The 16274-nt window shown below is 43.6% G+C and overlaps 1 protein-coding gene across 3 annotated transcripts in view; it reads right to left on the minus strand.

The window, feature by feature from the left end:
• Window positions 1–15991, minus strand: part of Fhl1 (four and a half LIM domains 1) — a 59987-nt gene extending 43996 nt beyond the window's left edge. The window contains exon 1 of one of the 3 annotated variants that reach the window (XM_048457588.3): window positions 15840–15991. The gene's annotated coding sequence lies outside the window, so the exon portion shown is untranslated. Of the gene's footprint in view, window positions 1–15610; window positions 15633–15821 lie in introns of those variants that run through there. The other 2 variants (XM_048457589.3, XM_048457590.2) reach the window with 2 other exon arrangements.
• Between the last annotated feature and the right edge of the window lie 283 nt (window positions 15992–16274).

The following is a 16274-nucleotide window of genomic DNA, read 5'->3' on the forward strand; positions in this document are numbered from 1 at the left end:
TGGTGACTGTCTACCTCTGCTTTCTTTCTCCCAGCTTTTTGTATTGTTTACTTCACCTACCTAATTTTCTCATATCAAAGGGCCAAGGCAGTTTCTTTATTAACCAATGAAAATAACACATAGACAGTTAACCCTCCTCCATCACCCAAGGATCCTCCTGTCTCCATTCTCCATAGCACTGGGACTACAGGCATGCAGCCTTACGCAGAGTGTGTTTACATGGGCTCTAGAGATCTGAACCTGGATCATCATACTAGTGTGGCAAGAACTTTATCCACTGAGCCATCTCCTCAATCCTTCTACACTTATTTTTCATAGGCTTCACAATTTGGAGATAAGTGTCATTATACGGTTTTGGGAAAGATCCGCTCTTTTTCTTTAAAGGCATCTGTTGTATGGGCTACACATTTAAAGTTGCAATCAGTCCAGATTTTTCTGCAGATTTCATTTCATTCAGAAACTAAAAAGTGCATAGACTTTCCACAGTTGGAGCAATGGGTCATTTGTAAGCTTTGGGAGGTTCTAAAGCCAGTTAAAAAGCTGCGCCTTTCCTCTAAAGCAAAGGTGGAAGAATGAGAAGCGCGCCTCGCCCTTCCTAACTCCGAGGCTAAAGACCGAGGCACTCTTGCCACGGCCACAGCTTCATACACGTTTCAGGGACCATTGGCCAACAGGGAGAAGAGGAAAATGTATTTCTCCACTCTTTACTGAAATGTTAAAATATTAATAATATTTACAAATTCCAAGAGCCACTTAAAAGAGATTGGAAACCAGACCTATTAGGCACTAGGGGAAAATGCATACAGAAGCACAAGCAAACAGTGAACCCAGCATGGGAAATGGAGCAACAAGTATTTGCTCCAGTCAAAGGTAAGCCCTTGACGTTCTTGTCCTTTGCCCTGGTGCTCAATGATATTTGTGTTGTCTTTTAAAAATAAGAAAAGAAGATTGCTGTTCTTTCAATGACCATTACAGTGGCTCCCAAATAAAACAAATGCTAAAGTAAAAATTCACTTAATTGACTGAAAGGCTTGAATTAGTCATTGCCAAGTTTACAACTTTCCCATAACTCTAAGCATTCTTTCATATCAAAAAACCCCAGCATTTTCCCCCTCTAATATGAGGAGTATGGGTAACTTTTCATGCAAATATAATTTCTATTTTCATATAACTCTCTGTAGACCACTCCCCAAACTAAAGCTAAATAAAAAGTGTGAAGGACAAGAAGACAGTATAGATCCCAGTGACAATTCTGACAGCTGTATTGGAGCATTGATTCTCTTCAAATTCAGAGACCAATTTCTGCACCAAAGTCACTCTAAGACTGCCCCGTGACCACCACTAAACCTGCCTGTTCTTCATCAACAAATGTTTGGATCTTTTTTTCTTTATTTCCACAGTCCTAGTTTTGTCTATTAACTGCAGCTTAATTACATTATCAGACTTTTAAGATTTTTAAAAATTTACTTTTTTTCCAGGCGGTGGGGGTGCACGCCTTTAATCCCAGCACTCGGGAGACAGAGGTAGGCGGGTCTCTGTGAGTTTAAGGCCAGCCTGGCCTACAGAACAAGTTCCAGGACAGCCAGGGCTACACAGAGAAATCCTATCTTGAAAAAACCCCCCAAATATTTTATGTATCTGGGTGTTTTGCCTGCATGTGTGCCTCTGAGCCACCTGTGCACCTAATTCCAGGCCAAAAAATGTCAGAGCCCCTGGCACTGGATTTACAGGTGGTTGTGAACCCCCATGTAGGTGCTGGGAATCTAACGCAGTTTCTTTAAGATTACCCAGTGCTCTGAACCACGGAACCATTTCTCCAGCTGCTGATCAGCCCAACGTGTGGACAACTGCATCCACAGAAAACCTGAGAGAGTTTGGGAAGGAATTCCAGACACCAAATAACAGTGTTAAGCATGGCTTCTTGGTAGCAACAATTTCTCAAGTTTGCTCTGTTTGCTAGAGGCAAGCACATCTCATTTAAGAGAGGCTTTCTGACTCAGCTTTAGCTGCAAAAACCTTGCTGCTCTTTTATGAGGCCCCACCACCAAACACTTAAATGGTGTTTATGAGTAGCTGATAGCATGCTTTTTGGTGGTGGCAGGGACCTTGAAATGCCTAGAGTTGTGGCAATAAACAGGGTTCTGGCCAGTACCTCTGCCATGACTCTCAGGAAGCTAAGGAATGGGGTGGATCCAGCCGTCAAAGTCCCAGCTTTAATCCTAGCCATATCAGTTAGCAAATTAAAGATTCATGTGGTCAGAAAAAGAGAGATAGATATACAGTAAAGACAGATTCAGACGGAAAAAAAACCTCTCGGTTTAAGGTGTGTTTAAAAATATATGTAGACTTGGGAGTGAGAAGAAAAAGGATAACATCCTTAAAATAAAAAAGAAAGAGAGTAGTTGGATGTGGTGGCACATACCTTTAATCCCAACACTCAGGAGGCCGAGGCAGATGGATCTCTGAGTTCGAGGCCAGCCTGATCTACAAAGCAAATTCCAGGACATCCTGGACTGTTGCACAGAGAACTATCTCAAAAAAGAGAGAAAGGGAGGGAAGGAGGGAGGGAGGGAGGGAAAGAAGGAAGGGAAGGAAGGGAGGGGAGGGAAGGAGGGAGGAAGGGGGAGATGGGGAGAGAGGGAGGGAGGGAGGGAGGGAGGGAAGGGAGGGAAGGGAAGGAGGGAGGAAGGGGGAGATGAGGAGAGGGAGAGGGAGAGGGAGGGAGGGAGGGAGGGAAGGGAGGGAAGGGGGGAGGAAGGGGGAGATGGGGAGAGGGAGAGGGTGAGGGAGGGAGGGGGAGAGAGAGGGAGAGAGAGGGAGAGAGAGGGAGAGAGAGAGAGAGAGAGAGAGAGAGAGAGAGAGAGAGAGAAAGAAAACCACTTTTTTTTTTTAGCTTAGAGCCCAGAGGCCCCTCCCCCCTGGAAGAAATGGAGGCCCTTAGGAAAGAGGTTCCACTGCAGTGTTAAGCCCTCTGGCATTTCTGCCCTTCTCCATATATAGTACCTTTTCCACTGAGCACACCTTTCCAGTGTTCCACATGTGCCGGACTATGTTTCCCGGTGGTGATTCCCATTTAGCAGCTGCAGAACAACGTTGCCAAAGCAGGACCACTACTGGGGGCTTGATGACTGCTTCAGACTGCACACTAGTCAAGGACAACACCCTGACCTCTTTCTTTCCTCTATCAAACTATTTCATAGCCTCTGAAATCCATTTTTAAGTGTAAGTAACAAGACAACATCAAGAGGTAAGGTCCTGAGGTGACTTAATCAAGGAAGGTGAAACCCTGGTGAGTCTGATTAGGTTCCCTTACAAAATGGCTGACAGAGCTCATCTCTAGGCATTTCACCTTCCTTCAGGTGAAGATACATACATACTCCGTCGTTCCAGAAAATGCAGCATCAAGGTGCCATGCGGTATTCGCCAGACCAAAATGTGCTGGCACCTTCGTTATGAACTACTCAGCCTCGATAACAGTGAGAAATCTGTTCTTTTTAAGTCACCTCCAGTCTTGGGTATTCTGTTATAGCAATACAGAATAATACAGTGCCCTACCTTCAACAAAGATTCCCTAGCCGAATCTTATATGGAGCCAAAGTTGAGAGTCACTGCCCCAAGTTCATATATCTCATTGCTGTCACACTTTTGGTGGATGGCAGAATTACCTGACAGGGACCCTTGTTCTAACATAGGTGGCAAGGCCCCATCCCCAGCTCTCCGATTCAGTTAGCTCATGAACCTGAATTTCTAGAATCTAGGTGATGCTCTGTACTCTGGGTCCAAGGATCCCACATGATGATTATATGATATACAAAAATGTACCATAAAACAATAAGTATATCCACAGATTGAACACCCATTCACTTAAATCTGTTTTTTTTTAAGTTTTTTGTTTTGTTATGTTTTTGAGGTAGGGTCTTGTCAATGGAGCTTTGGCTGCCCTGGAACTCACTATATAGACCAGAGGCAGATCTTCCAACCTCTGCCTGAGTGCTGGGATGAACAGGCATGCATGACCACACACAGTCTGTTCCTTGAAATCTTAAAACTACTGGTATTTAAGAGTTATGGTTTTTTTGCCAAGATTTTGGAATATTTGTGTAGACTTCACCACTCAAGAATCCCTAATCTGAAATATGAAATGTCCCAATACCAGGACATTTAGAGATGTTTAACCTTGTATATCTCATTTAGACAAAAGAAAATGGAACATCTTTTGAAATATCCACAAATATCTTAAGATGATCCAGTGAAACTGTCTTTTTATAAACTGGAGGAATTATTTTCTCAGAGAATCAAATGGTCCTCTGGGTAGGGTTCAAAATTCCTGACTCTTCACACTCCCTGCCCTGCCCTGCCCTGCCCAGTCCAATACTCTTTCTGGCACATCTTTGCTGCACTGCTAACAGCATCTCCAATTATAATGAACATTCCTTGCTTGGAGAGATTGATTTTACTAGTCTCCATAATATGGAGCACATCTATGTGTGTTCTAGAGTGAGCATTGAATAAGCATTTGTCGATTTCGCTTTATGATGTACTCAGCCCCATACTTGTCAGAGGGCAAGACGCAAGCGATTCAACATCAAGGGAACAAGAAGATGCTGTCACATACCTGCCCTGTAGTCACTGCCACTGTCCTCCCCAGTCCTTCCGGGTAAAACCAACCCTCCCTATCCACAGGTCGCACATACAGATTCAACCAAATCTGCATAGAAAATATGCAGAATAAAACATTACGTGCATGTGGAGTGTGTAGATTTTTCTCGTGTAATTATTCCAAACAACGTACAATAGGTACAGAGCACTCTATTACCTTAGGTATTGTGAAGAATATAAAGATGGTTTAAAATATATAGAAGCATATGCATAAGTCATATCTATCTATCTATATCTATATATACACTCCATTTTATATAAAGGATTGGGTATTGTAGATTCTTGCAATCGAGGGGTAGGTTCCTGGAACTGAACTTTCAACATCTACATTTGCCACACTGATGGGACAATATTAATATATTATTATGAACTAAAAGCTATCTTATTGACTATAATTTGCACTAGGGTTCATGCTTTGTGCCATACATTTTATAAGCTTTGACTAATGTTGGGACAGGGATATCTTTTCAGCACACTCTGACAAACAATACATCCCTATACTCACGAGCACTGACCCGGTTAAGCACTGTTAAAGGACGCACCACAGGAATACTAGAAATTCTTTTTAGTTTGATGGATTCATTGTTCCAAAACCGTTGTAACGCGACACAGGATGTACACTGTTTTGCTTTTCCGAATACCAGCCTTTCACAATCCTATGACCTCCAGTGTGACTTCAAACTTGAAAGGAGACTCAAAGTTTTACTGGATCCCAAAATGAAAAGTCGGAAACACAGCCAGCCCTAAAGATGCTACGATTCCTGTTTGGTGCCCACTCAGTCTGGAGACATTCATGAAAATGCAGTTTTTAAGAGATAGCAGAGGCAGTGCAGAAGAAATAGCACGAGGAAACAGGAAAGACATATAAAGAGAAAACCAGGAAGGAAGACAGAGAGGGCAGGCACAGGGCAAAGCAGGAGTGGCAAGGGAGTGGGCACAGACCAGGGTCACAGCAATCAATACAATGACAGCAAAAACACTTCCTGCCTTCTGAAGTGTTCTGACAGTAAGAAACGGACGGTTGCACCTGACTACAGCAGCCCCCAACTTCTTCCAATAGTTATTTCATTCAATAATACAGAGAAGAGAAAAAGCCTGTGCTAGACAGAAATGTGTAAACGGTATGGAGGCTATGCACAGAAGGCCCCGAATCAGCTCCAAATCTATTGTTATCCCTATTGTTAGTCCAAATTATAGGTTATTCCTATAAAATGACAGTACATCTGTATCTTCAGGTACACACAGATAGACACACACAGTCGTATGCCATAACATTTCAATGCCATTCTGTATGTATTCCAATCCTGATTATACCTGAGCTGGAAAAAAAAACCCAGGATTCTGATTTTTTCTGGTGTGTGTGTGTGTGTGTGTGTGTGTGCGCACAGCACGTGCGCGCACACACACACACGCACATTCATGCACACACATGGAGAGACCAGAGCACCCGCAGCTTACTTATTAACATAGAATGCATGGCCAGCAAGCCCTAGGGACCTGCCTGTATCACTGCCTCCCCTGGCCCTAGTGATGGAATTATAAGCATTTGCCACCACACACAACTCTTTTAATAAAAAAAAATAGGTGTTGGTGATCCAAACTCATACCTTCATGCTTACACAGCAAGCATGTTACCAATCTCCAGTCCCCTTTCTATACCTTTTCTATTTAGATAGACAAGTACCTATCACCCTATTTCAATTGCAGTATTTAGTCTAAGAAGCTCTATAGTTATCCACTATTACTAGTTATAAACACAAGGCTAGACCATACACAGTAGATATTTAGGAAGCTATGCCATCTAGGTTTCTTTAAGTAGATTCTGGTTTGTTTTGTTTTGTTTGTTTTTTGAAACAGGGTTTCTCTGTAGCTTTGGAGCCTGTCCTGGAACTAGCTCTTGTAGACCAGGCTGGCCTTGAACTCACAGAGATCTGCCTGCCTCTACCCCTCCCTCCCACAGAGTACTGGGATTAAAGAAAGGTATGCGCCTCCACCGCCCAGTTTATATTCTGATGTTTGTACAAGAATAAAATCTTCTGACAAGTTTCTCAGAAAATAGACCTATCATTTAGTAACTATATATAAATATATTTTATTCTTTTTCATTTTTTGTTTTATGAATAAATTTGAGGCAAAACTTCAATTGTTTAATTTACTGTCTGTTTTGTTTGTTTGGGATTGTTTGCTTCACAAACAGGGACAGTGCAGAAGACTAGGCCTGGCACAGTTCACTGAAAAGACAATCCTAAAAGTCTTCCAAGAAATCACACATTTCAAAGTGAACAGGGGCCAACAGTCTTAGCCGTACACTCTAAGGCTGAAGTGGAAGATAAGCTTTCCCAACTCTTCAAGCACAGAGTTGGTTTATTCTGCCTTATCAAAGCAATGCTCTCAAAGAGGTCTACATGAGTCTTCTGTGTACTTGTTATCTATACTGTCTCAGCAGCTTAAATTGGACGGAAAATCCACTCTCAGATGACAGTCACTGTACTTTTAAAACCTACTTGCTGGTGATGTACCACATTCACTACCAGGCACAGAGATGAACAAGAGCAAAGGCTATTTGAAAATACACGCCTAGTTAAAGGGACAGTTTTCTCCTTTGTTCCATTCATATCCCTCAGCAGGAAATATCCATATGCATCTTTACACACCCTTTGCCATGTGCTGGTAAAGAAAAATCTATGTGCTAGCTATAAAGAAAAATCACTTTGCACTCACAAGTTGACATGTATAGAGCCCATGCACTCTCACCATATTTGGTTTATTCTGTCGTTGATATTTCTGTATTGAGTTTCTCACCTCACCTCTACTCTGGAAAGCATGCACAGTGGAGAAACAGACCTAGCCCAGTCAAGCTAGTGTAACTACAACAGCGACAAATACAGATAAGAGAAAGGCGGATGGAGTGGCTGGAAAATGTGCTGCAAGGATGACCGGGAGGAAAAGGAAGTGGGTACAGTGACACGGGCTGACAAGTCATTCTGGTGCTTAAAAGACAAGCAGTGGGCACAGAGAGAGAGGGGAATCCAGCTACAGAAGGAAATGTCTTCATTCAGGCAAAATGGGAGGAACCCAAAAACTTAAAAATAAAAAGATTTCTTGAGAAGGGAGAAAGAGAGAGACAGACAGACAGACAGAGACAGAGAGAAAGAGAGAGACAGAAAGAGGAAGAAAGACGAGGAGGGGAGGGAGGGAAGGAGGGAGAGGGAGGGACAGAGAGAGGGAGAGGAAGGGAGGGAGGGGGAGAGAGAAGGAAAGAGGGAAAGAGAGAGGGAGAGAGAGAGGAAGAGAGAGAAGGAGGGAGGAAGAGGGAAAGAGGAGTGTGAGGAGTGGGGGGGGTGCATATGAGCTAGGCTGTAGGTCTCCACAGATGTCAGAAGGAGTGTGCTGGATCTCCTGGAGCTGGAGTTACAGTTGTCAGCCGGTCACCTGACATGGGTGCTGGGAATTGAACCCGGATCTACTGGAAGAACTGCAAGTGCTCTTAACTGCTAAATCATCTCTCCAAACCCAAGAACATATTTTCATTAAGACTTGTTTAATTTATGCATATGATTGATATATATGAACGATATCATACATTCATTCACCTGAACGTAAAAGTACTACATAAGTGCCTGGTACTTGAGGAGGCCACTAGAGGGCATCCAATCCCCTGGGACTTCAGTCACAGATGGTTATGAGCCACCATGATGTGGGTCCTTGGGACCAAACCCAGGTCCTCTACAAGAGTAGCAAATGTTCTTAACCATTTGGAACCCTCTTTCTAAGCCCACCCCCAGGAAGTTGTGTGTCAGATTAAAATAAAGGGTGTACACCTGTATCTGCATAATCTATTAATGGCTATACTATCAAAAATCTACTATAATTTAATTTTCTACTTAGATCTAAAACAGACAAAAAGTTTCAAATCTGTCACAATTTGAACAGATATCTCATTTTATAAAGGAAGACTACTTTTATGGAGAAGCCTTAATTATGGTCTTCTGGGCTACCACGTCCAAAGTGTCTTAAAGTTGCCTTTCATTTTTTACATTTAAAGCATACTTGGTAAGCCTTGATCTAGCTATGCAGGCTAGGCTGGCTGGCTGGCCCGTGAGCCCCTCAGGGTCCCCTGCATCCCCCTCCCCAGGGCAGAGACTCCAAGCCCCTCCCTGGAGCTGGGATTATAAGCATGTTCCACTAGAGGCTGAATTCAGGTCCTTGAGCTTGCAAAGCAAGCCCATTACTAACTAAGTTATCTCACTTGCCCCAAAACTTGATGTGTTGAATAGGCTACCAAAAAGTTAAACTCAAATTAGAAAAAATAAAAATAAAGAACTCAAGTCAGAATTCTTTCATTAACTGAGCCTCAGTTTCCTCATCCTTAAAATGAAGGGAAGGTTGAGTTTCTGCTATTGAAATCCTACTTCTTCAAGTGGAAGAAGAAAAACCTGTGGAAGTCATTCTCCCTTCTTTACAGAGCAGACTGAAGCAGCCAGTGGACAACCCCAACTCCCCACCGCCTGCAATATGATCGTGACTAGCTAGCTCTGCAGCAGTGACTCAGATAATCCTCGGAAGGCTTAGAAAACCTGACATTTTTAAGTTAGCAACTTTGCAATGGACTTGAGTCCACCATAAAAAAAAAGATTGCATTTTTAAAAGAGGCACAAAACGCTGTCACTAACTTAACATAGATTATATGTGCTTTTTGTTTTCTTCTCTAAGCCTTTCTGTGTTTTCTATATTTTCAACAGAGAAGTACTAAAGGATTTACAGAAAAGATTGTGCATTCTTACAAGTTTCCCCAGATCTCCCATCTAGCTGAAATTAGTGGGAAGAGTCTGGGGAATGCAGGCTACTGGCAGTTCACTAGCCTCGCATGCACAAGGCCTGTCTCCATACCCCACACAGCAAAGATTAAAATAAAGCACGGTCATTGAGGTGCGTAGCAAAACTGGGCAGTATCACCATGCATGCCTGCACACAGTGGGTGATTAGCACTTGGCTGATTGCTGTGCTCAGAATCAGGACATTATTATCATAATCACAATCTATGGCTGACAGTCCTACGTGGAAACCAAAACATGCATTTTATCTAAATAACAGTTCTTCTTGTCCAGTGTCCTGGCCCTGGAGAACCATGGTTAAAATTCCTTTCCAACTTAAAGTAAATGAAGTGAAACAGCAGGACCCTTTTCTGCTCACACGCGTGTGCGTATATACGTACACACACGCACACACACACACACACACACTTTCTAGACAAAATATGATTGCTAATGAACTTTAAAAAAATTCTCTTTTTCTGCTCTAAAACAAAAGACATCAAAAGTTAAGATAAATACTTAGCTGTCAAAACAAAAGTTGTCAAAAGCTGTCAAAACAAAGTTCCCTCAGATAAATCTGATGTTACAGAACAACTTCCATAGTAAGCGTCAATGTTCAAACTGTATAAAAAGAGAAAACCAGGGGCTGTCATTAGTGAGGTCTCTAACGAAGGGAAAGGCAAGTTGCTGGATGGATGCCAATGTAGATAATGTCCAGGTTTGTGGCTATCAAAAAAAAAAAAAAAAAAAAGCACTGTTTTGAAAGTTCAGGTACACCAGAAAATAAAGTTCTCCAAAATAAACGCTGCAGTCTTTTGGGATAGAGCTCTAAAACAAATTCCATTTTGAATTCAATTCCTATCAACTGAAGAGAGAGCGGATACTCACCCCTTATTGTCAACCACAGAACACCACGATCCATTGGCAACCATCATTGTCTCTAAAATTACTTTTTTTATCCAACACTCATATACTCTTCTCTCTCTCTACCAGGTACCTCAACTCACCAGCAGCCTCTACGACAGGAACAGTAGCTTAGCCACGGAACTTCAGCTCAAACCCCTACGCTTCCATTTATCACGTGTGCAGTCTTGAACTCTATTTTGTTGTTTTTTTGTTTTGGTTTGGTTTTTGAGACTGGGTTTCTCTGTGCAACAGCCCTAGCTGTCCTGGAACTGGCTCTGTAGATGAGGCTGACCTTGAACTCACAGAGATCCACCTGCCTCTGCCTCCCAAATGCTGGGATCAAAGGCGTGCACCACCACTGCCTGGCTCCAGTCTTAGATTCTTCATGAAATGCACGCCTTCAAGATTCTGTAGAACGAAGAGGGGCAAACCAGATTATGAGTGCCAATACAACTAGCAGAATTCCTGAAATGCAGGAAAAAGAATTAATGCTCATTACCTGTTCCCCTTTTCCTCTTCCCTTGCTACGTACTCCAAGCCTGGCCAAATTTATCATTCCTGGTTTTAATTAATCTCAAGCAAACTCAATGGTACTTAGGACATAGAGTAATTTTCAATTTTCAATACCATGCTCTATTTTTATTATAAAGAATTTGCAAATGAGGTCTATGTGTACTGATGAACTTATATAGCATTTAAAATTGTGTTAGCTAAGATTCTTGAATGATGCCCACCATCAGGGGAACCGTGAACTTCAGAAGATTTTCATCTCTACTTCCAAGGCTAACCAGCAGTGAGACCCAAGGCAACTTATTTTACCTCTCTGAACCTGGTCCCTCATTTACCAAGTAAGAGAAAAACATGTAATGTATGCAAGCACCTGGAACAGAGTGCCATAAACACAAGCTGGTATTCTAATTATTCAGTTTGGTGGGCAGGAACTAGCCACTTTGAAGTCTAATCAAATGAGCTCAGCCGAGTCCTCTACAGGGTCACATGAACACACTGCTATTGTCCTTTCCTCTCCTGAAGTTATGTGTTCCTGTGTTTGCAGAGGAAATTACATCAACCTCGGCATTACTGAGGCTTCAGGATGGACACATTTATGCTGGGGTTGCTGCCCTATGCGTTCTAGGATATTTAAGCAACACCCCTGGCCTCTAGTGACTAGATTCCAGGAAGTGCATCTGGAAAAAAAAATCTTCTGGGCATTGTCCAGTGACCCCCGTGTGGCAAATTCCCTGGGGATGAAAACCACTAGTCCAGCACATTCCACAAGCAGAATGATTCTCCAGGATCTCAGATGGGACCCTGCAGAAGATCAAAGGTTTATCAAGGCAATACGGAATACTATTCACTCTTCTGAGCCCCATCACCCATGACCAACCGTAATTCAAAATTGACCACAGAAAAATAAGTTGGTCTCAACTTGCCATTAGAAAATGTTTTAAATCACAGGAAGGGAGTCTGGCCATTCACCTCTCACTCCTCTACACCATATGGAAAGATAAATTTAGAGACACCTTTAATCCCAGCACTCAGAGGCAGAGGAAGGTGAATCTCTATGTACTCAAGACCATGCTGGTTTACATAGTGAGCTCTAGGACAGCCAGCTAAGAAAATAAGAAAGGTGACTTTAAATATCAGGAAATGTATGTTCCCTTTAATTTATAGAAAATATCTTTACACATTGTATCTATGAATCAGCCTATCACACTGTACCTCATAAATACATGCCATTATATTGACTCATTTAAAAAGGGAAACTTAGGCACGCTAGCACATGCCTGTATTCCCAGAAATCAGGGGGCAGAGGCAGGAGGATTGAGAGTTGAAGGTCAGCCTGAAGTACAGGAGACTATGCCTCAAAAATAATAACAACAAAAAATTTCAAAGAGAAAATCTCGAGCCTATAAGACACAGGCTCTCAGTATCCAAAGGTGGTTGGTTCCATAATCTATCTATAGATAGCAAAATCCACAGATGATCAAGTCTTTCATATAAAATTACATTGTATTTGCACATAATCTACATCATTTTCTCATATACTTTAAATCATCTCAAATTACTTACGCTATCCAAGACCATGTGAATGCTGTGCAGTTTTCATACAACAAATGAAAGTCTACAAATGTTTAATCAACATGTCCGTTTTCAACAATTGATTTGTAGCACCCAAAATGAAAAATATGTCTCAAACAAAGGCACTGGAAAGAAATGACTTCACTGTTTGCAGGACTAAAGAATGTTTAATATATTCACAACTACTATACGGATAGCCAAAGGACTCCAGGCATGTCTTAATTAATCAGAACAGATTAACTACCTATACTTTTCTAGAATCACACCAAAAAGGCAGGAGATATTTCTTATATACTTGGTATCTGGGCACCAGGTACAAGAGCCTCCATCAGAGGAGGAGATTCTATAAATGGCTGGTGGAGAAAGGAATGCTCATATATTCTGCTTAATTAGGCACTGTGCTGGCAGAGAGGAAGAGGGGGGGAGGGGGGAGGGAGGGAAACTTTTTTACTATGTTCGACAGGAGCTGAAAGAAAAAAATACCTTAAGAAAAAATAACTACAATATATTCCCATTTATCCCAAATCCAAACAACTGTGTAGTTCAGTTAACAACAGCAACAAAAAAATGTGCAGACAAAAGTTAAGGAGAGCAGCCAAGGAGATAAGGACTAAAGTTCAAGCAAGCAGGAACATTTGTTCAACTCCTACAAGGTTATAAAAGCCAATGTTGCTGGGGGGGGGGGGTGAAAAGAGGAGAACCAGGAGGAAGAGATTAGGAAAACAGGGCATCGCCTCAGGAGATTAGCTGCCATGCCTTCAACAAATTATTTGTTTTTAATGTCTAAACTTGGGCTAGGGATGGTGATCCAGGATAACAGTGCCTGCTCTGCATGTGTGAGGCCTGGGTTCCATCCCCAGTGCTGCAACAACTGAATGAATGAATAAATATCCAAAGGGAAGGCCTGATGCTGATTTTTTTCACACAAAGGCTTAATTTACATGTTACTTTTCCAAGAGAGAACTAGCCAAATCTTTAAGATTATTTAGAAGAACTATTTCATCAGACTGCTATCTTCTGAAAGTTCTTCATCTTTTACCCCCCATCTTACAACAGGTTCTCAAAAAGCCAAGTAAAAGATTCCCTTTGCTCCTTTTGTTCAGAGAGAAACGTAAGGCCCCTTTTCCCACCAACATACTGCTCCTCTTAAGAATTTTTTCTTTTCACCATTTTCAGCATTCTTCTTCCTCAGAGGAAAAAACACCAGATTTAAATTAGATTGTGAAAATGCGCTCTTTCTCACCACTGCCTTGCTGCAGAACACACACGAACACATCACATAAACATTAGAAAGGTACAAACAATAGCACAAGTAAATGTATGTTCGTTAATCACGTAGACCCATGCTCTATTTCCACTTCAACATTTCTAGTTTTAACATATGCAACAAAGTCAATATCTGATTCAAGCAATCCATTCATTTAATGTATATTAAATTATCTCCAAAGAACTCATACAAGAGGAATTTCTACCAATTTGCATGTTATACTCTTCGTTTCATCCCCAAATCTAGAATGCTTGAAAAAATATTTCCCTTCTCCAAAAAAATGAAATATTGGAATGGAAGCCTAGAATTTCAAAAGCCATGTGTGGTTACAGAATCTATATGGCACTATTAGAATGCGTACTTACTGTTTGGTGCTTTGTACGAATCATGGCCTAGCTAACGAATCTCCTGTTGCACACAGACTCTATTTGCCCTTAAAAATGTTAACTAGATGTTTTTAAAGACTGAAAGTAGGTTAGATGGGAACCTCATGTAACCAAAATGGGAAAGCATTATAGTCCTAGCACATTGAAGATCCACCGCTTTTTAATGCACATTCTTCCTAAGCAAATATGGGCATGAATTTCCAAAGCTAAACTACCAATCCCAAGCCCTTAATTTTTTAAAGCGTATGGAATGAGGAGCGGCCTGTTCCTGGGGATGGGTGAGGATGGGAACTCTTTACCCAATTCCACGTGACCCAGAATTTAAACCTGCACTCTTCTGTAAATGTTCTCATTTCCAATGATCATTACATTTATATTAAAACAGTCTTAATCAAGATAACAAAAATATTCCCAGTATTTTATAAACTTGAAATGCATTTGATAACAGGGAGAATTACAAGCAATTACAAAATGATAGCTCCAATTAGGAAAACTGGATCTGTTCCAAATTCAAATCAAAGGAGGCTCAGATAGTCCCGATGGCATAATTTAAATGCAGAGTATAGAGGATTTCCAGCAAAGACGTTTGTCCCACCCTTGCCCTTCAGGAAACTCAAAAACCAAATCCGAAATCACATTCATACACTCTCCTGCCTCCTGTTCCCAATGTGCCACCCTAGTTGTGGGGGTCGTTGTAATCAGAATGAGCCTGGGAAATTCTAAAGGCCCCAATACAGAAAATAATAGCGCATACGCCGAGTTTGTCTTAGCCTTTCTGATTCAAACCTCTACCTAGTTGTGGAAGGCTAAGCAATGGGAACTTCGGAAGCAGAAACCTCTTTCCCAGTGCCCAGGACAGCATGTAGTGGGAATTTCAAGCTTTTTGAACACAGAAAGGTCACACCCAGCAGTTTTCCTAACCCACCTTACCAAGACTCAACCTAAGTGCTAGAACCTTCCTCTTGCTTCCATGCTAGAGCAGAAATCCAGTCCCCTCTCCCCACCCCCACCCCCCACATCACTGCCCTTCCCCGTGGAGGGCAGAACCGCTCCACCAGCCCTCTCCCTCCCTCCCCTTTTCCTTGCACTCCCCTCCTTCCACCCCCAGCATCCCCAAAGGGAAAACCACCACGCAGCTCCCTCAACATCTCCGTGGAAGGAACCAAGGCAGGTTCCACCTTCCTCTCCAGCCCAACAGGCGCCATCCTTAATGGATAACCAACGAAGCACCCCCATCATCATCGTCATCATCCCCCTGCTACTCTCAACTGCTGCTAGCTAGCCTAAAAAAGAAAAAAAAATCCAAAGGTGTCCCCACCTCGCCCCACCCCCACTGCCCGCCATCCTGGGTGAGAAAACCAAAAGCCCCCTCTTTTTACCCCCACCCTCAATCCTTTCCGAGGAAAGACCCAGAGCCATCCCCTCTGAATTTCCCCCCCACACACACACACACACTCCAGGGAGCGAAGCCCTGGAGAGGAGGCCAAGGCACGCACCCTAAGGGACCTTAGAGCCCCGGGTTCCGCAGCCGCCAGCGTGGGCGAGGCCGCCGAGGCTGGAGGCCGCAGGTACCCAAACCCCGCAGGTCGGCGCAGCCCCGGAGTGTCGACAGCGGAGCAGAGATGCGGCTCCCCAGGGAGGCGCTCACACTCACATTCACACACACACACACACACACACACACACGCGGAGGGAACGCGGGCTTACTGTCTGGGGGATGCTCACCCACGCAGCTGTCTAGGCGGCACCGGTGGCCGCTACCAGCTCCAAGACCAAAGCGTGGCGGCGACAGTGACGACTGCGGACTGAGCCCCCTCGGCCGGGCGGTGGATGTAGGGCGCGCGGGGAGGGGCGCACGAGAGTGGGAGGGAAGAAGGGAGGGAGGGAGCACGCGCGGGGGCGGGGGCGGGCGCGGCCCACTCGGGGCGGGGCGGGGCAGGGCGGAGCGCGCGTCCGCCTGGGCTCTGCCGGTAGCGCGGGGGCTGCGGTGCGGGGAGACCGCAGGCGCGCGCGCGCGGGAGCCGGTCGGGCAAGCGCGGGAAGGGGGCGCGGTTGCGTGGGCCCCGCCTCGGGAGAGGCCCGGCTGCCTGCAAGGCGTGCGCGGGTGCGCGCGGGAGGTGGCCGCGAGCCCGCGGTGGCGCTGCTTCCCGGAGCACCCGC

The sequence above is a fragment of the Myodes glareolus genome, chromosome X, assembly GCF_982192425.1.
Source record: "Myodes glareolus chromosome X, mMyoGla1.1, whole genome shotgun sequence".
Taxonomy (NCBI): Eukaryota; Metazoa; Chordata; class Mammalia; order Rodentia; family Cricetidae; genus Myodes; species Myodes glareolus.